Source organism: Marmota flaviventris, chromosome 11, assembly GCF_047511675.1.
Source record: "Marmota flaviventris isolate mMarFla1 chromosome 11, mMarFla1.hap1, whole genome shotgun sequence".
NCBI lineage: Eukaryota > Metazoa > Chordata > Mammalia > Rodentia > Sciuridae > Marmota > Marmota flaviventris.
In genome coordinates, this window is record NC_092508.1 from 55237772 (window position 1) to 55250531 (window position 12760).

Below are 12760 nucleotides of genomic sequence, written 5' to 3' on the forward strand. Positions count from 1 at the left end.
ATAAGAAATGGGGGTATGTTTAACTCCAAGGGAGTCAATAAATACTGTCCTGAACTGGAGCAGAAGAGCACCTATGTTTTTGTATGTATGTGCATATACATATGTGCTAGATTGAAACTCCCGAAATAGATTTCCTGTAGTTCTTGAAAGTAAGGGCAACAAGGTCATTGAAAGCCAAGCAACCAGCAAATATTTACTAGCCACCAACAGGATGCCAAGCATGGTGCTAAAACCAAGAAGCTAAGGGGAAAAATGTGTGGCTCTCCAAAGTTCGTGTAAGTTAAGAATGGAGAAGGAGTAATACGTTTAGATTCATATTCACATTCATACTCATTGTCAGGCAATTTCAAATAGGAAAGTTTTATTATCTTAAAAAAGGTACCACTTCCCACCCTTCACAATGGCTGAAATCCCAAAAACCTGACAACACCAAGTCCTGGCAAGGATGAAAAGAAAAGAACTCCCACTTCTTGCTCACAGGAATGCAAAATGGTACAGACACTTTGGGAGACAGTTTGGTGGCATATTACAAAAACTAAACATTTCTTACTATATGACCCTGCAATAGTACTCCTTAGTATTTACCCAAAGTTCACCCACAAATTGAAAACTTTTGTCTACACAAAAACCTGCACACAGATGTCTATAGAAGCCTTATTTTTGTAAATACCAAAACTTGGTGTGTTAGTCAACTTTTTGTCACTGTGATCAAAATACCTGACAAGAATAGTTTAGAGGAGTAAAAGGTTATTTTGGGCTTAGGGTTTTGGAGGTTCCATGCATGGTCGCCTGACTCCATTGCTCTGAGTCAAGGCGAGGTAGAGCATCATAGTAAAAAAGCATAGAGTGCAAGAGGAAAGCTGCTTTTCTCATGACAGCCAGGAAAGAGTGAGAGAGGAGAGAGAAAGGAGGAGCCAGGGAGACAAGATACTCTCAAGGGCACACTCCAGTGACCTACTTCCTCCAACTACACCCCACCCGCCTATAGTTACTACCCAATACAGCAGTTTTTTTTTCACATTATTAATCCATCAAGTGGATTAATTCACTGATTACATTACAGCTTTCATGATCTAATATTTCACCTTTGAACGCTTCTGCATGAACACAGGAGCTTTGGAGGAATATCTGACAATCAAACCATAATACTTGGAAACAACCAAGATGACCTTCACGAGGTGAATGAGTAAACTGTGGCACGTCCAAACAATAGAATATTATTTAGTACTAAAAATAAATGAGCTACCAAACCATGAAAAGACATAGTGGAACCTTAAATGCATATTACTAGGTGAAAGAAGCCAATCTGGAAAGGCCACATATTGTATGCTTCCAATTATATGACATTCTGGGAAAGGCAAAATTATGAAGGCAATCAAATGAGCAGTGATTACCAGTTTTTAGGGAAAGGGAGGGAGGAATAGGCAGAGAACAGCAGATTTTTAGAACAGTGAAATCCTGCAAACTACAATAGTGTATAGGGTACATGTTGTCTTACTCCATTTTATTATTGCTACCACAAAATACCTGAGACTTGGGTAATTCATAAAGAACAAAAATTTATTTTTCATAATTCTGGAGGCTTTAAGTTCAAGATCCAGGCTCCAACATCTGGTTTCTGATGACGGCCTTCTTGTTGCATCCTCCAGAGAGGAGGAACAGTGTCCTGTCGTGGTGGAAGGCAGGAGGGCAAGAAAGAATGAACACTGTGTCTCACATGGCAGAACAGACAGGAGCAAACCTGTCCCTCAATCCCGTTTAATAAAGACATAAATTCATTAATGAGGGCAGAGCTCTCATGACTGAAACACGCCCACTTATGCTCCACCTTCCAACACTATTGCATTGAGGATTAAGTGTCTAACACGTGAATCTTTGGAAGGGACAAAAATACTTGAACTATAGCATATGTCATGCCAAGACATATAGAAAGTACACTAAGAGTGAGTTATGATGTAAACCATGGGCTTTTGTTGATGATGCTGTGTCTGTGTTTGTTAACAGGACTGTAAGGACTGTAACCAACATATCACTGGTGCCAGATGTTAACTATGGGGGAGGGGAGGGTTGGGGAGGAATAGGCAAGGGAGTATATGAGAACTTTCCACTTTGCTATAAACTTAAAAATTCTGAAAAAATAGTCCACTTAAGTGGATGAGCAAATAAAATGAATGACAAAAATAGCATTCCAAACTTTGGACAGTTATAGACAAAAATGAAAGGATCCAGTGGTTATCTTCTCTGTTTGATATGAGAATATTTCATATTTTTATGCTGACATCACTCCTTCTGGTTTGTGAGACTTCCTGGATGATTCCAGAGAGGCTGTTCCCAGCCCCAGAAGTTGTGCAATCACTTCCACCAGAAGCCAGACAAGCTCAACACAGAGAGTGGTACATGACGAGCTGTAAAGGACAGGTGCTGTCAGTGTTCTGTGACCATGAAGAATCCTGTTGAAGAGTTAGTCTTCCTAACCAGGCATACTTACATGGCCAATGTATTTAAGTGGAAAAAGAAATCTTGAACATGAACAAGATGGTCCCGATTCTGTTAAGTAGACTGTTAAGTCTATTTGAACTCACACAAAAGATCCAAAGACATATGCCAATTGTTAATAACAGTTAATAACAGTTGTCTCAGGATGACAGCCAATAATGTGTGGTTTTTACCTTCTGCCTTATGTATCTCTACATTCCAAATTTTCTCCAATAAACACATTTTATCTTTTAATCAAAATAAAGAGAGATTGAGAGAACGACTGTCTATCAAACAGAATTGGGGGTTCTAGCTTTATCAAACCAAAAAATAGCTAGCAGGAAATCCCTGCAACATCTGACCCAGAATGAGTTTCTGAAGGATTGGGATATGCTTGGGTTTGAAACGAAAGCTGTGCACATAAGGGTAAAGTCCATATGTGCTGTTTTTAAGCCAACTACTTAGATCGTTGCAGTAAGGACCCATCAAGTTTGTGGACTCCAGAAGGGGATCAAAAGAGCACAGGCAGGTTTTCCCTTCAACACTGAACTTCTTCACGAATGGGGAGAAAAGGCTTCCTTCAAAGTATAAAGGGCAAGAATGTTGAGTATGTCACCCCCAAGAGATACAAATAATATAACCAGAACTCTGGGCCAAAGGGCTTAAACTTTAATAGGTTGAAAGTAGGGAGGTGGGGGAAGGAGACAGAAATTAAATAAATCTGAATGACAGCCAAGGATCAAACCTAAGTAATCCTACTTGATACAGTGGCTCTTCCAAGAACCTATTAACACCATGTAACTACACCTGACACCTCCAAAACAAACCATTGCACAGGGGAAACACACAGGATCCACATACCCCAAAGTCTTTGGAGCAGAACAGACAATTCTTCCAAGAAAATCTCAGTAATGAAAAAGCAAGATAAAGGAGCATATTTCTTTAATGCTCCTCAATATTCGTGAGTGTGAGTTGCCTGTTCAAATTCTCAGTTTCCTGGAATGCACATTTTGTATTTCAGCAAAGGGCTCCTATTTGACAAATAAGATAGTGGATATGTAGATCCCATCTCGGGAGTTAGATGAGAACTAGAGGATGGGCTATGAATTCCTAACAAAAGCTATTAGGTCCACTGAGGTGTTGCTACCCTAGATCCTTATAATATAGTGAGAAACATCCTGAGTCACGATCATTGCTAATGCTCCACACATGTTGGGGGACAGTTGAAGGTCAGATGTGTGAAGTCAAATAGGTATTGCTGCTATTCCTAGGCTTTTATGTATCCCCTTAATAACTAGAGCTTAAAATTCTCAGAAGTTATACAAAATGGCAGATATCTCCACAGAGATTATAAAAGGAGGAGCAGGATGGATTGTGTATTTAATAATGGCCTGTGTGGGAAGTTTTTATGATATATGAATAACTGATATCCACATCTCATTTACTCTTCACAACAAAGCTTCATGGTAAGTAGTGTTGCCACTCCCATTTTACACAAAGAAACTGAGTCTCAGAGAGAATGACTCACCCAAGATGGGAATCTAGAAAGTGACAGAGCTGGGTTTTGAACCCAGATCTTACTCAGCACTTGTTCCATGTTCCTACCTGAGAGCAGAGTGCTGAGATATTATAGTTAAAAAGCAACTTCTAAGCAAGACCTGTGAGTGGAAGCCTGGAAAGTCTGAGAGCCTTTTCAGGGCAGAGATGAGGCCCTATTCATCTTGTGCATCAGGGCTTGTTGTGTCCTCTCATCATGTGTGGAGAATGAAGGAGGAAGGGAGGCCAGATAGACCCAGGGGAATTGATGTCAGCTCATATCATTCCCATCATGGGCTCCATTGGAAGGTGAAGCAACAAAACTTCTTAGAGCACCTTTGAGAGCAGGAGCAGTGTGGTCACTGCAGCTGTGGGTACATGAACCTCCCTCCATACTCTTTGGAGACTTTCAGAAACAGCCTTGGGCCACTTCTAAGGTCAGGGCATGGGGTCCTGATAGGACAAGTACAGAACTGAGAGGAAGACATGAGCCATTGACAATTGAAGCAGGTGGGTGATATTTAAATTATCTTTGTTTTGTCAATAGAGACCCACTTGTCCAATGTGTCATTTTAAACACAATGGGCAAAAGCATATATTTTCTTTCTTATCACTTTCTGCATCAGTAAATATATAGATCTCTATCAATGGCTGCCTCATTCTCGAAAATATATAAGAATACAATAATTCATTTAACTCATGGACTCTCCACGGGCATTTGTGGTGCTTCTATTTTTTGTTATTATAACTGCTGCTGTGAACATCCTTGCAAAGACAGATTTCCTGAACTCAATAATGAGCATTGGATGGTCAGAAGACAGACAACTTCAAGGGCAGGCTTTGTGGCACATTTGCACTTTGAGCTGGACTTTTGACTGGGTGGAGAATGTAAGCAGAGTAGAGAGAAAGGTAACTGAGTAGACAACTGACCTAGAACAACAGCAGAGGCAGGAAAGGGAGCACAGAGGGGAAAAAGTGAAGGGGCTGGAAATAAGATTTCACAAAGAGATTTGGATGGACTGAGGAAGGCTTTGACTGACAGGCAAAGGAATCTAATATCATAGATCAACAAAATGGTATGTTGAGTCATTCATCTCAGAGAGCACCCATCCAGACCACGGCACTCAATGGGTAACTTAAACTCAACTTTCCTGTGACTGTTACCAAGAAAGAAGAGTGCTCTTGGTTTCAGAGTAGGAGATCTGACAAGAAAATTTACAGACTCAGAGAAGTTTGGTGAGGTAATGCAGGAGAGAGCACAGTATGGAGTTGGCACAGCTGACTATTAATAGGACCAATAGGCATTAAGGGTGTTTTTTAATCCTGGCATTCTGCAGTCAGAAATACAGCATTTAAAAATGTTGACATGGTTCCATGTGTCTTTACTTTTGAATGAAGTAGCCTTCTCACAGGGGCAAGCTTGCTTTGAGGGGAGAAAAGGAGAAAGCTTACACATCCAGGTGACTACTGGAATTAATTTTTAGATGGCTTTATCTCTGTAGTATTCAAGCCCTCACCATCTGATCATCCAATTCACATTGGTCTATGTGGTTTTTTTCTTCTAAATTTGAAGTTTATATTAGAGATTAAGATTTACTGCATTTGCAGACCATTTTTAGACTTTTTATGATAAAAGTGGAGTCAATAGAGACCCACTTGTCCAATGTGTCATTTTAAATACAATGGGCAAGCACGAGGGTGGCAGCTTTATTTATCACCACATGGTTACTGAAGTGCTGGTAAATGGAATCATTTGCTCTGCCACCACACAGGAAATAAGTACAGCACCGAGGCTGGGTTTCTACAGCAGCTCTGTGATCCTGAATTATGAAAAGATTAGACGAGATTTGGGAAAAGGGAGGCTCTGTTGTTTATCTTACCTCCTTAGTGAAGATTTTAGGGTGAGGAAAACCTAGAATAAAGGCAATAAAAAAAAGTTCATCAAATGATGCCAATTGGAAATGGGCTAGAGATGTCTGATTTATTTCCTCTATTTGCCATGTCACAAATCATGATGCAAATAATGTCTTCTCTCTCTGGAGTGGAGACTTCATTAGCATTAAACCTCAAGTCCCACCATAGCCCTGAAACATTTGCTTTGAGCTGCCACCTTAAGGGTCATTGTATTGTTTCCATGCATCTGAGAGTTGAATCCATGCCTGCTTCACATCACTGGTGAATTAACTGTATTTTTTCAGAGCTTTTAATGTTTGTCCTTTGCTGCTAAGCTCTGTCAAATCCAAATGATCTGCAAGCATTTGAATATCTCTTTTGTTAAAGAGACACAACATTAATACCATTTCTAGACCAGTTCCTTACTTCTGCCTACCTAACTTTTAGACTACACCCACAGGTCCCAAGCATCATTCCATACTTCTTGGGCACCCGCTGCAAGGCTTGTGCATGACAGAATCATTTTCCTGGGAACCTTATTCAAAGGCTTCAGTATAATGTGAGCCTTTCCCATCAGATCCAACTTCGGCTTATCCCTCCATCTTCATCTGCAGCCACCAAATTCCTTGGATGAGTATAATTTTCTCTTATTTTTGAACCTCTGCAAAAGTTGATCCCTTAGGAAAAAAAATACGCATTTGTCTTAGCTCAGGCTGACATGTGTAATAAACATTCAATAAGTGCCTGTTGCTTGGGTGCATCAGTTAGGGTAAATATTAATTTTAAAAACAATAACAACAAAAATTAAGACATAGAAGTTTATTTTTTATACACATGACGGTCCAGTGCAGTTGTTCAACAGGCAGTCTTCTGCGGAGTGATTCAAATCTCCTTTCTGTCTTGTTCTTCTATCACCCCTGAGGAGCTTTAAGTCCGTCTATTCCAGTCAGAAGATGGGAAAGAAAGAATGGGAATGATGTACCTAATTGCTAATTGCTTCTGCCTGGGGATGACATTCTTTTTCAATCACATCTAATTGGTAGGAACTGGTCCTAGCTTCAGGCAAGGGGTGAGAGGGCAGGGGAAACAAACTGCAAAACATGACCCCTGATGGGCAGCTGCTTCCAAACAACTACTTTTTACTATGGAATAAATGAAATCAAAGATATAGTACAGTGGAGAGAAGAATGTTGGGACCAAAAGAAAAAAAAAACATATTAAATCCCCCAAGCCCTCATCTTTAGAAGAAGCAGGTCCAGAGCAGATAAATGACTGGCCTCAAATCACACAGCTATTAGTAGAAGACCTGGGAATTGAACTCAGGTGACCTTGGTATTTGCCCTAATTTTTTGAATGTGAAAGTCACCCCTACCTCTCAAAACTTCAGTTTTGTCATCTGTAAAATGAGAGGTTTGTGCCAGATGCTTCCTAAGATCCAGACCAGCAGAGTTGAGCTGAAGGTGCACAACTGAGATCTTGGAGGTTTGTTCTAAGTGGGGTGCCATTCAGGCTCCTCAGTCACACTTAGCAACCACCTGAGGAATAAAATTTACATTCATTGATTGGTTATTTTATCTACACGTCCTCTATTGATCAGAAACCATCCTTCACCACAATGAATAACACTGTGAAGGTGTTTCAGAATCAGGCAGACAGAAACCCTGTCCAGGTACCTTCATCCATCCAGAATTGGCCCGAGTTTGCACCCAAGGTCACTGAGCATGACCTACATGCCTGTATCATCCCTTTGGCAGAAGTTAGATCTTCCACAGGGAAAATGAGAATGACAGTTACTAGGTTATTTCAGATTCTAGAGTATTCAGAGTGTTAATATCAAATTTGATCTTTCTTTTTAAATAGTTCTCAGCATGCATCTCATGCTATCTGGAGTTGTTCAAAATCTCAAATTTAAAACAATTAAATAAAAAGGATAAATAGGAACTGAATAGCATGCTGACTTCATTAGAAGCCTATTTTAGGAAATAAATAAATTTAAATGAGAGTAGTTCTCAAAACAAACTTAAAACAGATAAACTTACTAGTTATTCTTTAAAAGTTACTGAGAAACTTCAAATATATTTTGGCCCAGAAACTTTTTTTTTACTATAATGATTTTCTGGACTCTTACATAGCTAAATAACTTATGCTTAGGTCTTCAAAATGCAAATTAATAAGAAAGTGTCCTAGAACCCTTATAAGAATCAATTTTCAGTTACACCATTACATCTTCTCAGGAGAAAATGAAGTTTCCTTTAGTATTTTGAAAGCCGTACACCATGCATATAACTCAATAAAATTATAATATATTGTCTATACTTTGTAAACCCCAAGCCCTTTCACTATGGAAGCCTATTCTGACTCATGTACCTCATCTACCTTTGTCCTAGAGAAAAGCATCAAGTAACAACTCCCCACCCCATATCCCTTAGGAAGAATATGTACTTCCTGAAGGTGGCAAAAGGATGACATAGAAATGCCACAGCTCTAGAAGTTGCTAGCAAAGCACTCCCTAGGTTTGGCAAGGGAAGCCTTCCCACCCTCCCCCAGCCCTGCTGCTGCTATGTTGCACAAAATTCTCCTTCCACCTCAAATCCGGAGCCCCTGTCTATAAAGCAAAAAGGGAAAGGCAAGCAGTCTAAGAGTCTTAATTCTTCTTTGTGGTATAAGGCAACATGGTACTGTGGCTTTTGACCTCCAGGGGTTGGATGAGATGACTTTCCACGTGGTTTATTATGAAAGGTTTTATTGCACCTTCACTTCTCAGATCCACCAATTTAATTGCCATAAAAATAGCTAACATATGTGGCAGGTTTTAAAAATGTCCATCTAGCAAATGAATTTGTTTCTCATGAGGCCACCCAGACCGGCAGCTTTTACCTCCACACATCTCACTAAGGTTCTAAGATAGACGGTTGGAGTTACCCTGTTGAACTGTAATGAATGTGGCTCCCAGGAGAAAGGAGACAAACTCTCTCCTTCAACCATCAGACAGGTCTTGGTTGCCATTTTTCATCTCCCATATTGGCGATAGTTCAATTTGTTTGTTTTTCTTCTCTGGAAGGTATTTGCTGTGGTTTTCACATTTTTTTGTATTTTTTATTAGCACATAATATATGTGTTTGTGTATGTATTTATGAGGTACAATGTGATGTTTATATTCACGTATACATTGGGTCATGATCAAATCTAGGTAATTAACATATCCATCACCTTAGATTTTTATCACTCTTTATGGTGGGTATATTCTTGTATATCTCAAAATAATGAAGAGATGTTTTTCAAAACATCTCTATACGAAATAATATTTGTAGTCCTAGATTTCATGAAGTTGGAATGAACTAACACAGCTCGTGGCTCCTATCTCAGTAGGCTATCTGATACTAAGTGTTCCCATTTGTTAACAACATTACTAATCAACATTACTAACCCATCTGTTAAAAACAGGGAAGGAGAAATCTATCATAATCTTCTAGGAGCAATGCAACAATTTCTTTGGCAAGAAGTCATTGCTTTTTCTTATGGTTTGGATAACATGTCTCCTAAAAGCTCGTTAGATCATATAGGAATGTTCAGAGATTAAAAGATTAGACTATGAGAGCCATAACCTAATCAGTAGATTAATCCATTTACGAGATACTAATGTGAATGGATTAATGGATGGTAACTGTAGGCAGGTGGGGTGTGACTGGAGGAAGCAGGTCATTGGGTGCATGCCCTTGGAGATTATATATTGTCCCTGGATTCTTGCTTTCTCCGTGCTTCCTCGCTGCCATGAGATAAGCAGTCTTCCTCTGCCATACCCTTCTGCCATGATGTTCTGCTTCACTCATCCCCAGAGCAATGGAGTCAGCCGACCATGGACTGAGGCCTCTGAACCCATGAGCACAAAGTAAACATTTCTTCCTCTAAGTTGTTCTTATCAGGTATTTTGTATACAGTGATGCAAGCTGACTAACACACCTTTACATCACATTATCTAGTAACAACAATACTAAAAAATTATATGTGGGTGTATTTCTTTTAGCATAATGTAAGTTGCTACCTCTTAAAGTGAGATTACCTATGGAATACTCCTTCATGGTCCAGCTCATTAATGCTTTCTCTCTAGAAGAAATAACTTGTGTGATCTCTCCTATGACCTTTCTCTTGTCACTTTTCAGGGTATCCCTAGCTGTTCCTGGGGGACCCAAAAGTTAACTTCAAGGGGTTCACATATCAGGCTGCTAACAGCAGTTCCCTCTCCATTCCTCTGTAGTCGTTCTCCCTCCAGTTGCATACAATTCATCATGAAGAGATGTTGCTCCATAGAAGAATCCAGTACCCATCCCTGGGTGCCAGCAATGTTTCTTCTGTTCCAGGCACTGAAAGAAAGCTGAAAAAGATGAATGATGGCCTCCTCCTGCCCTTCAGAACCTTACCTGATCACCTACCTTAGGCTTCTCCATCCGGGCCCAATGAAAATTTCTCTTGAGCAGTTCTATCAGCTTCTGATCTCTAGCCCTCTTTACATGGTGGCTTGAAATAAATTCAAGGGATCATAGAGGGTCTCTTTCATCTTCATGGTTAATAGACATTTTTTTATCCCCATGTCTTTTTCCCCTTTAATAATAATAGTGGGGAGGGAAACATTGTTTAAGGACTGGTGATAGAATTGACCTAAAGAAGACTTGTCTTTTGTTTGTCAAAACATTTTGATAAGCCACTTTGGCTATAGTAGCATGGTCCTTAGGGTATGGGCTATATAAAACAGAATAGTCTGAAAATTGTTGAGTTTCCAGGAGCAGTACTGAAGGAAGGGGCCAAGGAGTGGAGAAAAACTAGGAGAGATAAGAACTGATAAGAGATGAGCCAGAAAGAGAATGAATCTGTGACCCCAAAAGAGGAGAAAATGAGAAATTCACAATGCAGGATATGACATATGGACTTTTTTGAATAGAACTAAGTTTTTCAGTATAAAGTTGTTTATTTTCCCATGAATACCCATCTTATATTAAAAGGAGCTAAATTAAATTTCTTTAATGAAATAATCAAATTCATTTATTGAAATCCCCAAGGCATAAGGTTTAAAAATAATGATGATTATTATTATTCATTCATTAATATCCTTAAATATATAAAAATGTTAAATACAGGGGCATCCAAATGAACCAAAGATCATTTTTATATTTAGCTACATATTGTATGTACAATAAGAGATGTGGGATTTTATGGCTTTTTTTTTAAGCACAACTATTCTCACATATATCCCCTTCCCCAACACTATTTCTACTCAATGCCTGGTGGTAATGGTGTTTGGGAGAAAGTAATTAAAGGAGGTTTTTTCCCACATTTTTTAGTTATAAGACCTAAAGAGAGAATATGCTATAAGAAGTAAGATGTGAGAAAAATCAAGAATTCAGTCTCTGTGTGTGTGTGTGTGTGTGTGTGTGTGTGTGTTGCTGAGGATTGAACCCAGGGGCTTCTACATGTGAGGCAAGCACTCTACCAACTGACCTATATCACCAGCCCAAGAATTCAGAATCGGAGTATAAAATATTGTGGTGTGGGCATGTTTTCAGATAAATATAGGATGTCCATAAATTTGAATTTCAGATAAATAATGAATTAATATAAGTACATTTCAAATACACTTATTCCATTTACACAGAATGTCCTATAATTTTATTTGCAAAATCTGGCAACCTAGAACACAAGAATGCTGGAATGTGTTGTCAGTATCAAACATTTTAAGTTAAGTATCATATGAAGAGTATTACTTGGATACAGTGAATTCTGATTTCAATAAGATTATTTTCAAAGGTACTGTATTTTGAATCAGGCTCAAAGTCCTTTACAAACTTACATCGGTGATATGATTTTATTTTTACACTATGAAATACATAATCTGAGCATCCTCAACATCAAAACTAGATTTGAGACCTTCAAGGAATTCCTAACACCATTATCTTGCTGATTATCTAAAACACTAGCCATTTCATGTTAAAGCAAATTGCTAGTTAGACCCTTAAAATTGTAGAGAAATGAAATACTAGATGGGCGAATGAATAACCCTTTAATCCTGTTCCCTACCAATAGGTCAGCTGACTGAAACACCATCTGGGAACCCTGATCTAAGAAAGATAGCAGATCTCAGCTAGTCCAGCCTACTCATCAGATAACCAACTTGGAACGGTTCACCCACTCTTCTACTCCTTGGCAACCATAACCATGTTTTTAAAATGTCAAAATTTTGTTTTTAGAAAGGATCTGAGCCATCCACAGAGGCAAAGTGAAACATAGGAAATACTTGTCAACTGAAAAAAAATGTTATTATAAATGTGCTTAATAAATTCCATATACTATAAATGTGCTTTAATAAAGTTACAGCTTCAAATGAAATGTGGGGAACTTATTTCATTTTTATTAAGGCTGGATTTATTGCTTTGGTTTATTAGTTCATGTTCTCAGAATTTAATTTAGTCTCTAGATGATTTTGCCAAAAAGAAAGCAGGTGGGTCAGCTGTGTGTTGAGCTACACCAGTATAAGGGGTAGTATTTAGGTATTAGCTAACCTTGGTTTGTGCCACTACCCCCAAAACAAAACGAAAAATGCAAACAACAAATTTCCTACTCCTAACTTTCTATGAATATAATCAGTGCTTTTAAAAAATTCTCTGAAATGTTCTCTCAGATATGCCAGCTTGAACCCTACACGTCTTTTAAAGCTCCACTAAGATGCTCCCTTCCCTATGGCATCTCCAGTTCTCTTCCTTGTCAGTTCTCGATAGGGGCTGCTCTACTTGTTGGGGTCATTTTAAATATTTGTGATGTTTTCATGGTGTTGCCATAACCTAAATGGATAACACCATAAAAAATG